At 38.7% G+C, this 19056-nt stretch overlaps 1 protein-coding gene and 1 pseudogene across 3 annotated transcripts in view; one reads left to right on the forward strand and one right to left on the reverse strand.

Annotated features, from left to right (window-relative positions):
- The window catches only part of LOC148776998 (uncharacterized), a 359335-nt gene that overhangs the window by 281110 nt on the left and 59169 nt on the right, over window positions 1–19056 (reverse strand). The window lies entirely within an intron of this gene.
- On the forward strand, window positions 8299–8506 carry LOC148776999 (translation machinery-associated protein 7 pseudogene; annotated as a pseudogene).

Consider the following 19056-nt stretch of genomic DNA (forward strand, 5'->3'; position numbering starts at 1 on the left):
TTGGATGCAAACTCAAAGACGACGGAATGATCTCTGTTTGTTTTCAAGGCAAACCATTCATATCACAGTAATCCAAGTAATGCACCAACCAATAATGCTGAAGAAGCTGAAGTTGAATGATTCTATGAAGACCTAGAAGACCTTCTAGAATTAACACCCAAAAAAGATGTCCTTTTCATTATAGGGGACTGGAATGCAAAAGCAGGAAGTCAAGAAATACCTTGGGTAACAGGCAAATTTTGGAGAAGGCAATGTCACCCCACTCCAGTACTCTTGCCTGGAAAATCCCATGGACAGAGGAGCCTGGTAGGCTGCAGTTCATGGGGTTGCTAAGAGTTGAACACGACTGAGCGACTTCACTTTCACTTTTCACTCTCATGCACTGGAGAAGGAAATGGCAACCCACTTCAGTGTTCTTGCCTTGAGAATCCCAGGGAAAGGGGAGCCTGGTGGGCTGCTGTCTATGGGGTTGCACAGAGTCGGACACAACTGAAGTGACTTAGCAGCAGCAGCAACAACAGGCAAATTTGGCCTTGGAGTAGAGAATGAAGCAGGGCAAAGGCTAATAGAGTTTTGCCAACACAATGCACTCATCAGTACATTAAGGAGGTCCTTTTTTGGACCATAATTTGATGGTTATCAGATGGCTGTCTATTACTCAAATCCTTCTTCCTGAGTCTCTGCTCCACATGAATGTGCAGGTCTAATATCAAATCCTGATTCCTCCCTATTTGTCACACATCATTGATTTTATTTGTCCTATTCAGTAATATCATCACTCTCTAGGCTAAGACTGAAAAAAGTGCTTCTTTGGAGAAGAGATGCTAGGATGGCCCCAGTTATCCCCACCTCCCGATATCCCATGTCCTGTACAATCTCCTTAGCCTGAGTGTTGGCAGGACCTGTGATTTGTTTCTAAGCACGGGAAAAAGCAAAGTAGATGAGAAGTCATTTCCTTGATTATGTTACATGCAACTGTAACTTCCTTCTTGTCGGATAACTTTCTCTACTGATTCTATCCTATCCATTGATTTACTCACTGTTGGTTTTGAGTAAGTAAACTGCCCTATGCAGTATCCTACATGACAAAGAACTCAGGGAAGCCTTCAGCTAACAGGCAGCAAGGAGCTGATATTCTTCAATAAGGAAATGATAAACATGCTCTAATATATCTATATGATAGAATACAATTCAGTGATTTTAAAAAAGAATGAGGTATCGACTCACTTAAAGACAGGGGAGATTCTTAATTGCATTCAGTATTGGTGAGTGAAAGAAGTCAGTATCAAAGGCTACATACTGTATAATTCCATTTGTGTAACATTATCACAAACACAAAACTGAGGCAGTGAACAGGTCAGTGATAGGTGAATATTTGGAGGGGGGCTGTATAAGTGAAGCAGAAGATATTTTTTTTTGGTGCAATTCAACTATATTGTATTATACTGTAATGGTGTATACATGATCCTACACATTTGTCAAAACCCATGGAATTTTAGGGGGGACTGAATTTTAAAGTATGCAGATTTTTAAAAAGTCATTTAGGAGTCCAGGGAATTCCAGAATGGAAATGCAGACTGTGACAAAAGAATATGCTTTCCAAACGTATACAACTGTGGGAATTAAGGCAAGAAAATACTTTGGAAACAAGCAGAGTAACTAAGTAACTTTGGAAACAAGCAGAGTTTGTAAGACTACAGACAAAAGAAACTACACACAACCACTGTCCTCTAGTTTAAGGATATAGACAAATACATCTGAAATCACTATTCATGTATACCAGAATCAAACACTTAAGTAAATTAATACCTGATGATAGAAGCCAGGTTTCTCACTGCTTAAGTAAGAGATCAGAGAAAAGCACTAAGAAAAGCCTAGATTGATCCATGTGATACTGAATTACATTTGGATGCATAGGAATGAACTCATGTTTAGCTTAATACAGTTATAGCTGGATATCTAGACCGAGGTATGTGTATATTCATGGGTTCCTATACACACACATACCATATTGTTGTTTACTAAATGGATCTGATAGAAATAACAAAATACCAGCTATAGATTTCTAATTATATCCTCCAATAAAAGGAACCAGGGCTCCCTGGAGAAATGGAGATGGAGTGGAGATGAAAACATAGAAGATGAGCATTTTATGATGCCAGAACGTAAGGAATTGCTAAAGAATAGTAACAGTGACTATTACATAACAGGATTATACTAGGGGAACAGGAGGCAACTGAAGGAGTGCCCAGTGTCCAAAGCCGGAATAATCAAGAACAAAATATCAAAGAGTAGTACTGGATTATAAACCAAAAGATGCAGTAAACAAACATAAACATACAGGAGGCTATATTGATACAACTGAATGAATAAATGACAATCAAGCCAACTGTGCAGAAAACTCCAAATAATCAAGGTGGATACTCTACCCTTAAGGAGATGGGAGGATAACTTTACACTCTCTGAAGTGTGAACTGACAAAGTAACTTTCTTCCAGTGAGTATGGTATGCGAAAGAGGAAACAATGACCACAGTGGAGAAACCTGACAAACAGCACTTTACGTCAGATGATTAAGATTAACAGCAACAATAAGTCATGTCAATAGGATGTGCCTTTGATATGAGGTGTTAAGATGGGCACTTTACCTATGTGATCATCCTCCCCAAATCCCATAAACACAGTCTAAGTCATAAAAAAAGAAATGCCTACAAAACACTGGTCTAGTACTCCTCAAAACTATCAAAGGCATCAAAAACATGAAAAATTCTGAGAAACGGTCATAGTCAAGAGCAGCTTAAGGGTACAGAGCAACTAAATGTGATATCTTGGATGGGCTCTGGGACAGAAAAAAAGACATTTGGCAAAACCAAGAAAATATCAATAACATATGGACTTAACTAATGATACTGTGTCAGTATCGGTCCACTAATTATGACAAATGTACTATACTAACATAAGGTATTAATAACATGAGAAACTGAGTGCGGGTGTATGGAAACTGTACTATTTCTGCAATGTCTCTGTAAATCTAAATCTATTCTCACATAAAAAAGATAATTTCAAGACAAGATAAGCCAGACACTGGGAGAAAATACTAGCAGTGTATGTGTGTGATAAAGAAGTTATTCACAATATTTTAAGAACTCTAAAATTCAATAATTAAAAACAATTCAATTTTTTAAATGTTCTAAAATCTTGAACAGACACTACAAAAAAAAAAAGAAAATATGTGAGTGGCCAGAAAGCACAGGAAGTGGAGCTCAACATCACTAGCCTGAGGGAATGCACATTAAAGCCATCAGGAGACAGTGCCTTGCAACCCTGGGATAGGTCAAAGGGAGAAACCACCACCAAGGACCAATGAGGCTGTAAAGCAACTGCAAGCCCGGCCACTGACGATGGGGGCGTAAGACAAGCAGACCTCTCTGGAAGGCTCTTTGACAATTTATTATAGCTTTGAATGGATACCTGCCTTATGATCTAATGGCAGAAAGCAAAGAGGAACTAAAGAGCCTCTTGATGAGAATGAAAGAGGAGAGTGAAGAGCTGGCTTAAAACTCAACATTCAAAAATGTAAGATCACGGCATCTGGTCCCATCACTTCATGGTAAATAGAAGGGAAAAAAGTGGAAATGGGAACAGATTTTATTTTCTTGGGCTCCAAAATCACAGCGGACAGCGACTACAGCCATGAAATTAAATGATGCTTGCTCCTTGGAAGAAAAGCTATGACAAACCTAAACAGTGTATTAAAAAAATGGAGACATCACTTTGTTGACAAAAGTCTGTGTAGTCAAAGCTATGGTTTTTCTAGTAGTCATGATGGATATGAGAGTTGGACCATAAAGAAGGCTGGGCACTAAAGAATTGATGCCTTCAAACTAGTGCTGGAAAAGACTCTTGAGAGTCCCTTGGACAGCAAGATCAAACCAATCAATCCTAAAGGAAAACAAACCTGAATACTCATTGGAAGGACTGATGCTGAAAATGAAGTTCCAATACTTTGGCCATCCGATGCCAATGGGAAACATTGAGGGCAGGAGGAGAAGGCGACAACAGAGGATAAGATGGTTGGATGGCATCACCAACTCAATGGACATGAGTCTGAGCAAACTCTGGGTGCTAGTGAAGGACAGGGAAGCCTGGCGTTCTGCAGTTCATGGGGTCACAAAGAGTCAGACACAACTTAGCCACTCAACAACAACAATCTTATGATCCAGTAGTTTCACTCCCATTTACACAAGTGAATGAAGACAAATGTCCACAAAATATTTCATGAGAATTCTAAGACATTTAGAAGACTGTTGATTGAAGTTTTCACTAAAAAAGCCCCGAAATAAAAATAATTTGTCAGCTGATAGAACTGATAAACAAATTTTGGTCTATTCATTCAATGACATATTGCTCAACAATGAAAAAAACAAACAAACAAAAATAAACTACTGATGCATGCCACAAGATCAATGAATCTCACAAACATTATGTTGAGACACAGAAAACAGAATACCCCTCCAAAAATATAATTATTCCTTTCACATCAAGTTCAAGAAAAAGGAGAAAGCAATCTGTTAAAGAAGTAAAAAATGTGCTGGAAATTGATTGGAAGAGGGCACAAGGGAACTTTTAGTGTAATGAAAATATTCTAAATCTTGATAATGTTGTTGAACTTGGGCAAAACTTACCAAATTATAAACTTAAGTTCTGTACAGTTCACTGTGCACACATTTTGCCTCAATTTAAAAAGACAAGAGACACTGTGAACAACTTTATGAAGATAAATTGGACAATATAGATGAAATTAATTTCTTCCATCTGGAAAAGAACCCTTAGCAAACCACGAATAGTGGCAAACCACAAATCTAACAAAGTGTTGCTAACAAACAAACAGAAAACATCTTACTGATATAACATAAAAACCTTTCCCTTTGAGTTTTCCCCTATTACCATATTTACAACAAGAAGTTCTGCTAAAACCAGGTCTATTCAACACTACCCTGGAGAGCCTATCTAGAAAAAGAAATACAAGGTATAAAGACTAAGGCTATTGGGTAGTCTACATACATTATTAGAAAATAAAATTTCAAAACAAAACAATGTCTAATAGCTTTCAGTTCAGTTCAGTCGCTCAGTCATGTCCAACTTTTTGCGACCCCATGAATCACAGCATGCCAGGCCTCCCTGTCCATCACCAACTCCCAGATTTCACTCAAACTCATGTCCATCAAGTCGGTGATGCCATCCAACCATCTCATCCTCTGTGCTCCCCTTCTTCTACTGCCTTCACTCTTTCCCAGCATCAAGGTCTTTTCAAATGAGTCAGCTCTTCGCATCAGGCAGTCAAAGTATTGGAGTTTCAGCTTCAGCATCAGTCCTTCCAAAGAACATCCAAGACTGATCTCCTTTAGGATGGTCTGGTTGGATCTCCTTGCAGTACAAGGGACTCTCAAGAGTCTTCTCCAACACCACAGTTGAAAAGCATCAATTCTTTGGCGATCAGCTTTTTTATAGTCCAACTCTCACATCCATACATGACTATTGGAAAAACCATAGCCTTGACTAGATGGACCTTTGTTGGCAAAGTAATATCTTTGCTTTTTAATATGCTGTCTAGGTTGGTCATAACTTTCCTTCCTTCTTTTAATTTCATGGCTGCAATCATTATCTGCAGTGATTTTGGAGCCCAGAAAAATAAAGTCAGCCACTGTTTCCACTGTTTACCCATCTATTTCCCATGAAGTGATGGGACCAGATGCCATGATCTTAGTTTTCTGAATGTTGAGCTTTAAGCCAACCTTTTCACTCTCCTCTTTCACTTTCATCAAGAGACTCTTTAGTTCTTCTTCACTTTCTGCCATAAGGGTGGTGGCATCTGCATATCTGAGGTTATTGATATTTCTCCTGGCAATCTTGATTCCAGCTTGTGCTTCATCCAGCCCCACATTTCTCATGATGTACTCTGCATATAAGTTAAATAAGCAGGGTGACAATATACAGCCTTGACGTACTCCTTTTCCTATTTGAACCAGTCTGTTGTTCCATGTCCGGTTCTAACTGTTGCTTCCTGACCTGCATACAGATTTCTCAAGAGGCAGGTCAGGTGGTCTGGTGTTCCCATCTCTTTCAGAATTTTCCACAGTTTATTGTGATCCACACAGTCAAAGCTTTGGCATAGTCAATAAATCAGAAACAGATGTTGTTCTGGAATTCTCTTGCTTTTTCAATGATCCAGCAGATGTTTACAATTTGATCTCTGGTTCCTCTGCCTTTTCTAAAACCAACTTGAACATCATGGATGTCGCTTTATAAGAATAGACAAATAGACCATTGGAATAAAATGGAGAGTTCTGAAGCCTCCAGGTGAATGGTTATCTACTTTATAACAAAGAGGCCACTGCAGTGCAATAGGAAATAATGGTTTTCCAATAAATGGTGCTAGATTATTTTGATACTTACATGGGAGGGAAAATATCTTGGCCCTTAGATTTTATACACAAAAATCAGTTTTTGGATGGACTGAAGACTTAAATATGAATGGTAAAACTTTAAAGCTTATAAAAAGTTACACAGAAGAATATCTTTGTGACCTTGCAACTGCAAAAGATTCTTAAACCAGAGAGAAGTAGCATCAAGCACAAACAGAAATGTTGATAAGTTGGACTCCATTAAAATATAAAACTTCTGCTCATCAAAAGTTACTGTTAAGAGAATAAGAAGATATACCACAAAGTAAAAGATGTTTTCAATACAGATATCTGAATGAAGACTTATAGAACATATAAAGATGTTTGATAAATCAGTCAGAGAAAGCAGGCATTTTTAAAGAGTTAAAGTATGGAACAGGAATTTCACCCCAAAAAAGATATTCAAATGACCAATAAACAAATATAAAGATACTTAATTTCATTAGTCATCCAGGATATTTAAAATAAACTAACAATAAAATCCGTTATGCACCTGCCAAAACAGTTTAAAATAAAACAGAACCATACCAAGTGTTTGTGAGGATGTGGAGTACCAACAACTCTCATATATTGCTGTTATGATTTTAAATTACTAACATAATTTTGAAATTCGTATTATCACTTGGGAAAACTTTTTGGTAACTCAGTACAGACCAAACTGTACATATGTAAATCCTATGTGCTAGCAATTCCATTCCCAGAGATAAACTCTACATCCATGAATGTACATGTACAACAAATACTTGTAAAACAATCCTTATTTCATCATTCTTTCTAATTTAAAAAAACCACAGCACGCCAGGCTGTGCTGTGGTTCATGGGTCTCAAAGAGTTGAACACAACTAAGCGACTGAACTGAACTGAGAAGTATAGAATGGGTAAATTGTAAAAAAACAATTCAAGGAATGGAATATTACATGGCAATGAAAGAGATCAAAGCACTGCAACATGAAACAACATCTATAAATCTCACAGACACAATCTTGAGCTAAAAAGGGCAAAAATAGTAGAGTCCATTTTCTAACGTTCCATTTATATTAAGCTCTAAAACAGACAAACCAATCCATATTGATAGAAGTTCTTAGAACAGTGATTCCTTTTATGGGGGTCGCTGACTTGAGGGAACAAGGAGGAGGCCCATGGAGGTGTTAGTATTCCTTTTCTTGATATGAGTGGTGGTGACACTGATTCTACATACATAAAAACATATTTTTGTGCAGTATTATATTTTGCTTCAGTTAAAAAACGTATGCCAGAAAACTGTATAAATCATCCCAGAAGCCAGATATATATGACTGACACGCTGTCAAATGCCTAGAATCTTGGCAGGATTTATGTTCCATTTTTGAACCAACACCTGAAACCCAGTATTTTCCAGGAGGATGAATGATCGAACAACTACTTCAGAGACAAGAACTGCCATTAAAGCAATTTCCAATACCCCTACCTTGTCTCAGGTAGTTTGTGGCAAGTTACTCCATGAATAGAATAACTAAATACCAAATGACACAAATAGAAGGTTACTCCTGTACTCAACAGTTAGGCTATAAAGCTTAGAAATGATTATATTGTGACAAAATTAACACTGATTCAACTTAACCTTCTTACTATTGGTTATTTTGTGATGACTTAGCTCCAATTTTGAATCTTGACCATCAGACCACAGATGTTTTCAAGTAAAGGCCTAAAACATTATGGTTTTAAAGGTTTACTGTACTAAAAGGAACTAAGTAAAGATTTTAAACTCAAACTTCTGAAATATATACTTGATAAAATAAAAGAAAGTGCCAAGCTCTGCTTCCGGTGGCAGGGTCTGGGGAAGGGGTGGCAGGCACCATGTCAGGCCACGAAGGTGGCAGGAAGAAGCCCCTGAAGCAGCCCAAGAAGCAAGCCGAGGAGATGGATGAGGAAGATAAGGCATTCAAGCAGAAGCAGAAGGAGGAGCAGAAGAAACTCGAGGAGCTAAAAGCAAAGGCCGCAGGGAAAGGCCCCCTGGCCACCAGTGGAATTAAGAAATCTGGCAAAAAGTAAGCTGTTCCTTGTGCCTGAGGCAATGATGATCCTTACTTCCATTCCTGTTTAAAAACCTGGATTCCCTGCCATAATATCTGTTGCTACCTATAGCTAGAATGGAGTATTGTCTTGGAATCTATTGTACATTTAAACTTTTGTTAAAAAAAAAAGTCTCAACCTTGGCTTTGTAGTTCTTGGAAATGGATTCTGGTTTTTACATTGATTCCCTACATCTACATTCACATATATACATAGAAATGGTGATTTATTTTTCTTCTTCTTCTTTTTTTTTTTTTCCCTAACTGTCCTTACTTTCCTAGTTGTATTTTCTCTACAAATTTGGTCTTGCAAGATCAGCCACATAAACTTGACGTTTTCTACAGCACTGTGGTTTTAATTCTGGCAAGGCTACCAGCTGTACAGTGATGTTCTGGGACAGGAATGTAAAAAATAATTAGCTTGGCTTTACCAGGTGAGGCTAGCAGAGAGGAGCACTCACTTCAAATCTTCCTTTTCTTAATAAAATTGCTACTCTTTATTCACATATCAGCATCATCGGTCTTCACCTAAGTGCTACTGACATTTGGGCTTAATCATTTTAGAGGAAGATGTTAGGAAATAGCAACCTCTAAATATGTCAGCAATGTAGTTTTTAAACCATGGTCCCCAGACCATTGCATCAAAACATCTATGATACTAACTGTGAATGCAACTCCTCTCAGTGCCATGGAGACAGGTCCTGGGAACCTAAAACTCAACAAATCCTCGGGTGAGTCTTATTCTTATTGCCACTAAAGTTTGAGAATCACTTTTTTGGGTCTTATTAGAGGTTTGTAATCACATACCAGAGGGCCAAACCATAATCTATTAATCAAGGTCTCCAGCTGCTGGATTAGGCCCTTTATGAAGGCCTAATTCCTCAACTGTGGTCTCCAGACCCCCAAAAGCAACATCACTGAAGAACTCGTAAGGCCCCACCCAGAGCTACTCAGTCAGAACCTGTGGGGAACCTGTGGGGATGAGGTTCAGAAATGTGTTCCAACAGGCTTTCTGGTATTTTGATACATACTAAGGTTTACAGACCATGGTCCTAAAGATGGTCACAACTCCTTCATCTTCCGCGTATTACTGAGCTACACTGCCACCATATTTATGCTTCCCCTGCCAGAGGACACCCTTTAGAAGGAAGGGCACAGGCACAAACAGCAAGCAAAGCCAGGAATGATTCTTGGTACTGAGTTTCCAAATACCAATGATTCTTGGTACTTGGTAAAGAGTTTCATGGTACTGCTCTCAGAAATTTGCATGTTTGACTCCTAACACTGTACAGATTGAGGGAGAAACTGTGCCTTGACCTTTAATCGCCTGCTTATAATTTACTACAAAGTAAATACACTTGCTTTCCCAAGACTGTTATTTTTCTGTGTTCTAGAGAAAGCTTCAGTTGATTCAAGAAAACAATTACTTTCATTCTGAAGATTAAGTCTACATCTGACCTCTGGTGTTCTAAACTGCCCGTCCCTAAGAATTCATCCCTACATTTTTAGGAGACAGAACAACAAAAGTAATGAAATGATTCCTTGAGAGTGCAAACCTCTGTAACAGCTTCTTCTTGTTCTGAAGAAGAATTCATTGGCAACCATACTTCTAACTCCACTCTTCTCCTGGACCCACAAGGATTGATATTATCACAAAAAGGATACAGAGGGATATACTCATGAATTTAAATGTTTCTGCTAGCCACTGTCCTAATTTATTATGCTCTTTTCCTTCTGGATTTTAAAATTGTTAAAATCTAAAATAAAATTTGTTTAAATTATTAAAATAAAGAAAAGTACAAATAAAACACCATGACCTACGATCATTAACAATCTATCCTGTTATTCAATCAACTCACTTTTTACAAACTAGAAACTAATGCATGTAGTAAAAAGAACTAAAAGCACTGAAAAGTGTAAAATTAAAAGTCAGTACTCTTTTCCTACAAACTCAACCACTGTCAACAGATTAACATGCATAGTTTCAGAAAAAAACAACATACCATTTGTTTATATAAGGGGAATCATAATATATATATTCTTGGCAGACTAAAACGTATCACCAGTCCCCTTAAAAGATATAGCATTTATCTAGTACAGAAGCAGACAGAACTTCAATTTTACAAATACTAGAAATGAAAAAGAAACAGAACCAATAAAAGGGACTTAAAAATAAGTATTTTAAGAAAATTTTCTATGCAATTTAATGTGAAATGGAAAAATTGTTAGAAACATAACCTACCAAGACTGAATCAAGAACAAATAGAAAATTCAAATAGATCATCACTAGTAGAGAAGGCAATGGCAGCCCACTCCAGTACTCTCACCTGGAAAATCCCATGGATGGAGGAGCCTGGTGGGCTGCGGTCCATGGGGTCGCTAAGAGTCGGACACAACTGAGCGACTTCACTTTTCACTTTCATGCATTGGAGAAGGAAATGGCAACCCACTCCAGTGTTCTTGCCTGGAGAATCCCAGGGACAAGGGGAGCCTGGTGGCCTGCCGTCTCTGGGGTCACACAGAGTCGGACACGACTGAAGCAACTTAGCAGCAGCAGCAGCAGCAGTAGAGACGGAATCAGTAGTCGAAAGCCTCCAACAAAGAAAAGCCCAGGACCACATGGCCTCACTGGTGAATTTTACCAAACATTTAAAGAATTAACATTTAAAGACTCTTTGTAAAAAAATCAAAGAGGAGGGAACACTCCCAAACACATTTTATGAGGTCAGAAAAGGATACAAGAGAAAACCACAGACCAGTATCCCTGATGAATATAGACACGAAAATTCTCAATAAAATACTAGCAAACTGAATTCAGCAGTACACTAAAAGGATCATTTACTACAATCAAAAATCCAACATACACAATACAATCACTGTGATAAATCACGTGAGCAAAATGAAAGAAAAGAACAGTATGATCATCTCAATGGACATAGAAAAAATACTTGACAAAATTCAACATCCATTATAAATTAAAACTCTTATACTAGGAATACAATGAACATATCTCAACACAGTAAAGGCTATCTACAACAAACACACAGCTAATGTTATGTTCAATAGTGAAGCTGAAGGTTTTTCCTCTAAGATGAGAAACAAGACAAGGTGCTCACCACTCCTGTTCAGTATAGTACTAGAAGTCCTAGCTAGAATAAACAGGCAAGAAAAAGTAATAAAAGGCAACAAAATTGGAAAAGTAGTAGCAAAATTGTCTCTAATTGCACAACATGATTTTATATACAAAAAAATCTTAAAGATTCAACAACAAAATTCACTAGATATAATCAGTGAGTTCAGGAGACTTGCAGAATACAAAAATAGTATGCAAAATTAACACAGTTTCTATCCAACTCTGAAAAATTAAAAATATATATATTTTCTGAAAAATAAAAAATTGAACCCATTTACAATAGCATCAAAAACAACAAAATACTTTAAGAATAAATCTAACTAAAGAGGTGTAAGGTCTCTGCTTGGAAAATTTCAAGATAATGAAAGAATTCAAAGAAACAAATAGAAAATTACCTTACATTCATGGATTGGAAGAATTAATATTGGTTAAACTGGTAATATTACCAAAGCTGCCTGTAGATTCAATGCAACCCCTAACACGATTTCAGTGGCTTTTTTTTAAAACAAAAGTAGAAAAACACTTTTAAAACAGAAACACAAAAAAAACCCTGAATAGTCAATGAAGGGATCCAAAAATAAAAGTAAAATTGGTGCATTTATGGGAAAACAAGGTGAATTAAAAAGAATTACCATAAAAGTTTGCCTGGATAGATTCTTTCCAATCATTAAGGAAAAGATAATTCTCATGTTAGGACTTCTCTGGTGACTCAGTGGTAAAGAACCCACCTGCTTTCGATCCCTGAGTTGGGAATATCCCCTGGAGAAGGAAATGGCAACCCACTGCAGTATTCTTGCCTGGGAAATCCTATGGACAGAGGAGCCTGGCAGGCTATAGTCCATGGGGTTGCAAAATAGTCTGACATGGCTTACCAACAATTCTCATGTTCCGTCATGTGAATTACCAGATCACAGAAAAAGACAAATTATAAAGTAAGTATAATCGGTATATGAGAATTTGGCAAACTCAAACAGAAACAAAAGTTATTTAAAAAAATCTAAATTATCCATATGCTGAAGGAATAAAAATCTAAGACCAAGTAGGTTTTACTCAATGAATTACAAAGTGTTTTATTAGTAGGACATTTATTATCACAGCTTATCATAAAAACCCCACTAGACTCTAATCCCAAAGAAGGCAGGATCCAGAACCTTTGGAGGTTTTTTTTTTTTTTTTAATCCCTGTAAGTACATTCAGTGCCAAGCACAGTGCCTGGGACAAAACAGGATTTCAATAAATATTTCATAAAGCAATGGATCAGTCAATTACTTAATAAGTTAATAAAAAAAAAATCAAAGGAGTTTGAAAAAGGACATCTAAGCCACATCACCAGAAATATCACACTGAACAAAAGATTTCTGAACATATTCTTCTCATTCATGAGATCAAGTCAACAACAGCTATTAATATACATATAGATCATCAATAGCTATTTATATATATCAACAACATTATATATCAACAATAGCTATTAATTATAAAGCATTTCTTGAATTAAGCCAAGAAAGAAGAGGTATAATATTGATAAGTAGGAGAAAATTATTTGCAAATAATTTATTTGCAGTAATAATTATTACTTAATTGTTTAGATAATCTAAGAAAATTGCTTATAAAGAATCAAATGAAAAGGATTAACAGTCATAGTAAACTATTAACACTAGAAACTAGAGGCTGGGTACATGGATATTCACTGAAAAATGCTTTCAATTTTTCAGTATGTTTGAAACTTTTCATAGTAAAGTGTTGAAAAAAAAAAGATTAGACCTAATAATATATTTCAGCAGCAGGTTAAGTTAAAAAGAAAATCACAGGTTGAACAACCACACTATAAACACAGTAACAACTTTGGAAAAATAAAAGATCATATTTGACTAAAAAAACTTATAAAATCTCTGAGAATAACCACCACCACAACAAAAATAACATATTTAAAAGAAGATTTTAAAATTTTTATTCAACTCAGGCAAAGGAACTAAAAATACACTACCAAGCAAAACCAGTTGAGAACTGAGATTTACTTAGCCATTCATGAGCTTCCTTCAGGACTATCTTTAATTCCTGAAAATTTCACGAACATACTGAACTGAACTGAACAATAAAAAGAAAGCAACTATGATAACCCATTAGCAACAAATTACCCTGGTATTTGGACAGCCAAATTAAGGCAAAACATATTTGACATTTTAAAATAAAATTAGAAAATAATTTGATTAGATGAAAGCAGTATTATATAAACATTGTTATAAATGGGAATATAATTTATCTTAATTTTTTTCTAAGACTCAGGATGGACTCATGTCATTTTATCAATGCAATTTTGTTTGCTTTATAGACAATTTGTATTGACTGCTAACAGGAAGCATACCAGAACAGAAGCAAACAGGACCCTATCAGAGAAAATGGTATGCTTGCTCTTAGCTTCTCTGTTTCGCCTTTAGCTTCGCATAAGCAGGGATATTATGATAGATACTATGAAAGATCAAACATTTTTCTGTAATAATTATCTAAATTTCAGTTATATATATATTGATGGAGACTTCAGTAACCAGAACATCTCTGAAGATGAACTGCGGGCAATCAGTGAATTTTGTGGGTATGCAAAGACAAGCAGGACACAGCTGCTGTCTTCTGCATCAGACAAGCTCTGGTCTCAGTCAGTCAGTTCAGTTGCTCAGTCGTGTCCGACTCTTTGCGACCCCATGAATCACAGCACGCCAGGCCTCCCTGTCCATCACCAACTCCAGGAGTTCACTCAAACTCATGCCCATCGAGTCGGTGATGCCATCCAGTCGTCTCATTCTCTGTCGTCCCCGTCTCCTCCCGCCCCCAATCCCTCCCAGCATCAGACTCTTTTCCAGTGAGTCAACTCATCGCATGAGGTGGCCAAAGTATTGAAGTTTCAGCTTTAGCATCAGTCCTTCCTATGAACACCCAGGATTGATCTCCTTTAGAATGGATTGGTTGGATCTCCTTGCAGTACAAGGGACTCTCAAGAGTCTTCTCCAGCTCTGGTCTAGAGTGATGATAATCTGAGACTGCATTGTAGTGTAGCTGCCAGCAGAACACTTCCCAGGGTACACAACTGTACTTGTGATGAATAAATCCACTATAACTTAAGGTGTCCCTTAATGAACCAGAGAAGACAGGGTAGCGATACCACACAAGTTACTTAACCTTTTGCAGCCTCTAGTTTTTCTGGTCATTTCTTTGTTTCTGCAGCAGAACTACTTCTGCTCCTCGAGCATCGTCTTCTGTCTTCACCTGAAGAGCTTGCAATTAAGTTGGCCTGAGCAATCTTCATCCATCTCTTTCCTCTGCCTTTGCCTTCTTTAGCCTGTCATTTTCATTCAGGTCTCAGGGTAGATGAAATATGTTCCTAGGAAACTTCCCGCATGCTCCAGACCCTCCTACGTTCTCCACAGAAACCTGTCTTGTTGCCTTTATCAACTGTATATTGCCTCTTCGTATGTGGACTGTCCTATCCAGACTCAGAAGGTTCAGAGGTCTGGGAATGCTTTGTCTTTTTCACTATTTTATCTCAAGGAACCAGGGTGTTGCAAACAAGTATGTTTTCACTTGTGCTTTGCAAACCACAGGTGGTGCCGTTCCATAAACAGTCATATGAATGGTGACACCTAGAGACATGTGGGAACAACCTGTACCGTCTCCACTATAATTCTGTCATGTCGAAGTCTTCATACACATTTGTGGGATGAATGAATATCAAACCAAAGTTTCCCTAAAATTCTTTCAATTTGAAAATTCTACAACTATTCATGACATTTACAAACTAGATCCCAGTATAAATTACAAAAACTGCCAAATGTATCCACAAAACTTACACATACAAATAATACTTGGTCAAAACTTATAGGTACATTCAATGTTACTGTACAATCACTCCCATCTCACCCTTCTAGGTCATCACAGATGAACTATTATTGTTAGAGTAAATTCAGTCCTTTGAAGAAAAGTCTAATCCACAGTAAAATTTCTTCACTTATATTTTAATATAAATGAATTTGTCTAGTTGTGAAATTTTCTAGCTAGGAGAGAGATCAGTGAACTGATGGAAGATTTCAATTACAGAATGTTATCTGTGACATAAAATGCTTTGTGTACGATCCGACAATGGGTGTAATGTCCGGTTCAAGGTTGGGGTCACATTCCTGCTTCATGTCTCATGTCAGATCATGATACCACAGAACCTTCCTTCTTCTCTGAGAAGTCCTCCGTAAGGAGGAGGCATGCAAGACTGAACAATGGCCTCCAAAGCCGTGTGGACACTTGCTAATCCCTGGAACCTATGAATATTATCTTAATGGTAAAAAGAAGCCTTGAAGTTATGATTAAAGACCTTGACATGGTGAAATTATCCAAAGTGGGGCCAATGTAAATCACAAGGGTCTCTAAAAGAGGGAGACAGCAAAGTCAGGGAAGGCCCAGGAATGAAGCAGAGGAAGAAAAGCTGAACAGATAAAGGAATGAAGACAGCGTCTAGAAACTGGAATAGGCAAGGAAATGGATTCTCTAGATCATGCAGAAGAAATCAGGCTGCCATTACTTAGGCTTCCTAACATAAGTTAGGCAGTTAGTCTGCCATTGATTTGCTTGTATCTCTGTAAAATTTATTTTCAACTTCTGAACTGTAACATAATAAACTTGTGTTATTTTAAGCCACTAAGCTTATGGTACTTTGTTACAGTAGCAAAAAAGAAACCAATATGGAAAGTTGGAGGAAGCCTAGGGCACTGGAGACCAATTAGCATAAAATCACAGGCCATGGGTCGACAAGAGTGGGACATGACTGAGCAACTGAACCACCAGGGAGGTGGTGACAGCTGACAAACGTAACTCACTGGATAGATCTGGGTGGAGCTCGTGGCCAGACCCAGAGCCCAAGGCAGAACAGAGGTTCCAATTAAAGAATTTGTGGTGGCTCAGAGCTTAAAGCGTCTGCCTCCAATGCGGGAGACCCGGGTTCGATCCCTGGGTCGGGAAGATCCCCTGGAGAAGGAAACGGTAACCCACTCCAGTATTCTTGCCTGGAGAATCCCATGGACGGAGAAGCCTGGTAGGCTACAGTCCACGGGGTCGCATAGAGTCGGACACGACTGAGCAACGGAACGGAACGGACTTCGGAGAAGGAAATGGCAACCCACTCCAGTGTTCTTGCCTGGAGAATCCTGTGGACAGAGAAGCCTGGTGGGCTACAGTCCATAGGGTCACAAAGAGTCAGACACGACTGAAGCGACTTAGCAGCAGCAGCAGCATTCCAATACTTGAAATGGATGGGAACTTTACCTGCTTTATCTACGAGGCATGGATGAATGTTAAAGATACATAAGTGACACTTGTGACTCACCAACTACAGGACACGGTTTTCCAGCAGTGCTAATGAATTTTCACAGATAATGCACCACTCTTTGCTTTTATTTTCCCTTGAGAGGCTAGAACTCATTTACAGGTCAGTTTGTAATCTGAACAGACTGAAATTGATTGGACTCTGTGGGGGCCACCTGCCCAACCACAGCTACTTACTGCCATGTGAAAACTAAGGTACACCAATATTTAACTGGCAGCGTCAACTGGGGGTTGGGGGGGTAGTTTTCTTAACAGTTTATTTCAAAAAGAATTTCTTACAAAGCTAGGTCTACCCTTTAGAACTGGAGAAGGAAACGGCAACCCACTCCAGTATTCTTGCCTGGAGAATCCCATGGACAGAGGAGCCTGGTCGCAGGTCACAGGGGATCGCAGGAGTCAGACATGACTTAGCGACTAAACCACCACCACCATCCTTTAGAAGGAATACATTCAGGATCCCTTTGTAGCAAGAGATTTAAGAGTCAGAGCACAGAATCAGACAGACCTGTTTTCAAAATCGATGCTCATCTACTTGCTAGCTGGGTAATGCTGGGCCAGTTATTTGCAGTTACATGGTCTCTCTGAGTTAGTTTCCTCACTTATAAAATGGAATATAACAGCAGAACCTGCCTCAATAGGATTATGAAATGATTACATGGGATATGGTAGAGAAAGCATTCTTGGCTCAGCTGTTATTATTTGCAGTTACCCTCTAAAGGATTAAAACTGAAGTTCTGTCTTTGAGCTGGTTTTCATTCAGCTTGTTGGACCCTTAGATTTTCTGTGGCAGAGTCTCTGGGGATTTCCTGCTGAAGAAGAATGAAACCTGCAGGGCTGTGGATTTCCCCCATCAACTTTCATTAGAGATGATACATGTTAGTCCAGTAGAGAGGCTCAATAACGCTTCTATGCATACACTAAGGGAGAATTTCCCTCCCTGCCATTTCCTCCCTGTTCCTGTCCGCATCAAGCACACACCCCCATCATATTCTGCTTCTCCTCCTATAGGTTTGTACAGAGTCCCAAATGGAAATACCTGCGAGTGCTGCCTGGTATTTTGTTTTATGTTTCTTTATCTGGCTGGGCCAGGTCTTAGTTACGGCATGTGGATCTTCAGTTGTGCCCTGTGGGATTCTTGTTTGCTGACCAGGGATCAGACTCGGGCTCCTTGCACTGGGAGCATCGTGTCTTAAGTCACTTGACCACCAGGGTAGACCCTGCTTCCCGGAATCTGTAACAGAGGCCTCAGCCCCCAGGAGGAAGGGGTTCAGGAGAAGGTCTATGGAAAGGGCAGAGCTTGGCAGTGTCAGGAGGAAGAGAGAGGCTGCTCTGAGGTTCCGTGGTAGAGCACACATGGAAACAAGGGGAAAGGCTGAAGCCTGAATTCTGAGCAATATCCAGCGACAGAGAGGTGGGATGGTACCCCACAGAATGACCCTGTGAGGTATGGGCTGTCATTATACAAAAGGGTGAAAGTGTTGGTCACTCAGTTGGTTCCTACTCTTTGTGACCCCATGGACTATCACCCACCAGGCTCCTCTGTCCATGGGATTTACCAGGCGAGAAGACTGGAGTGGGTAGCCATTCCATTCTCCAGGGGATCTTTCCAATCCAGGGATGAAACCCAGGTCTCCTGCAGGCAGATTCTTTACCACTCTGAACCACTAGGGAAGCCAGCTTAGTTACAAATTTCATTATAGACAGCGCAAGCCCTTATTTTGATTTCACTATGTAACACAACTTGTAACTCCAGACTGTGTTACCAAATCAGCCCAGGACCCAGTGTGCCCTGGTCAAAGGGTTTATCACTGTTTTATGTCTTTAAAAATCCAAACCATGGACAGGAAAAGGGTGCTGCCTTGATAATGTGTTTAGTACTTTAAATGCCTGACCTCATCTAAATGGGACAATGAGGCTTAAGAAAAAGGCAGTCTTGTTGTGTGATGGTTGAGATTCATGACCAAGATCATGAAACCTTGGGAGTTGTAGAGTCTGTTAGACTGCTGAGCTTGGCTCTCTGTCATTAAATTATGCTATTCCAGGCAG

This window comes from Moschus berezovskii, chromosome 9, assembly GCF_049115385.1.
Source record: "Moschus berezovskii isolate FMDL1 chromosome 9, NW_MosBer_1.0, whole genome shotgun sequence".
Classification (NCBI taxonomy): Eukaryota; Metazoa; Chordata; class Mammalia; order Artiodactyla; family Moschidae; genus Moschus; species Moschus berezovskii.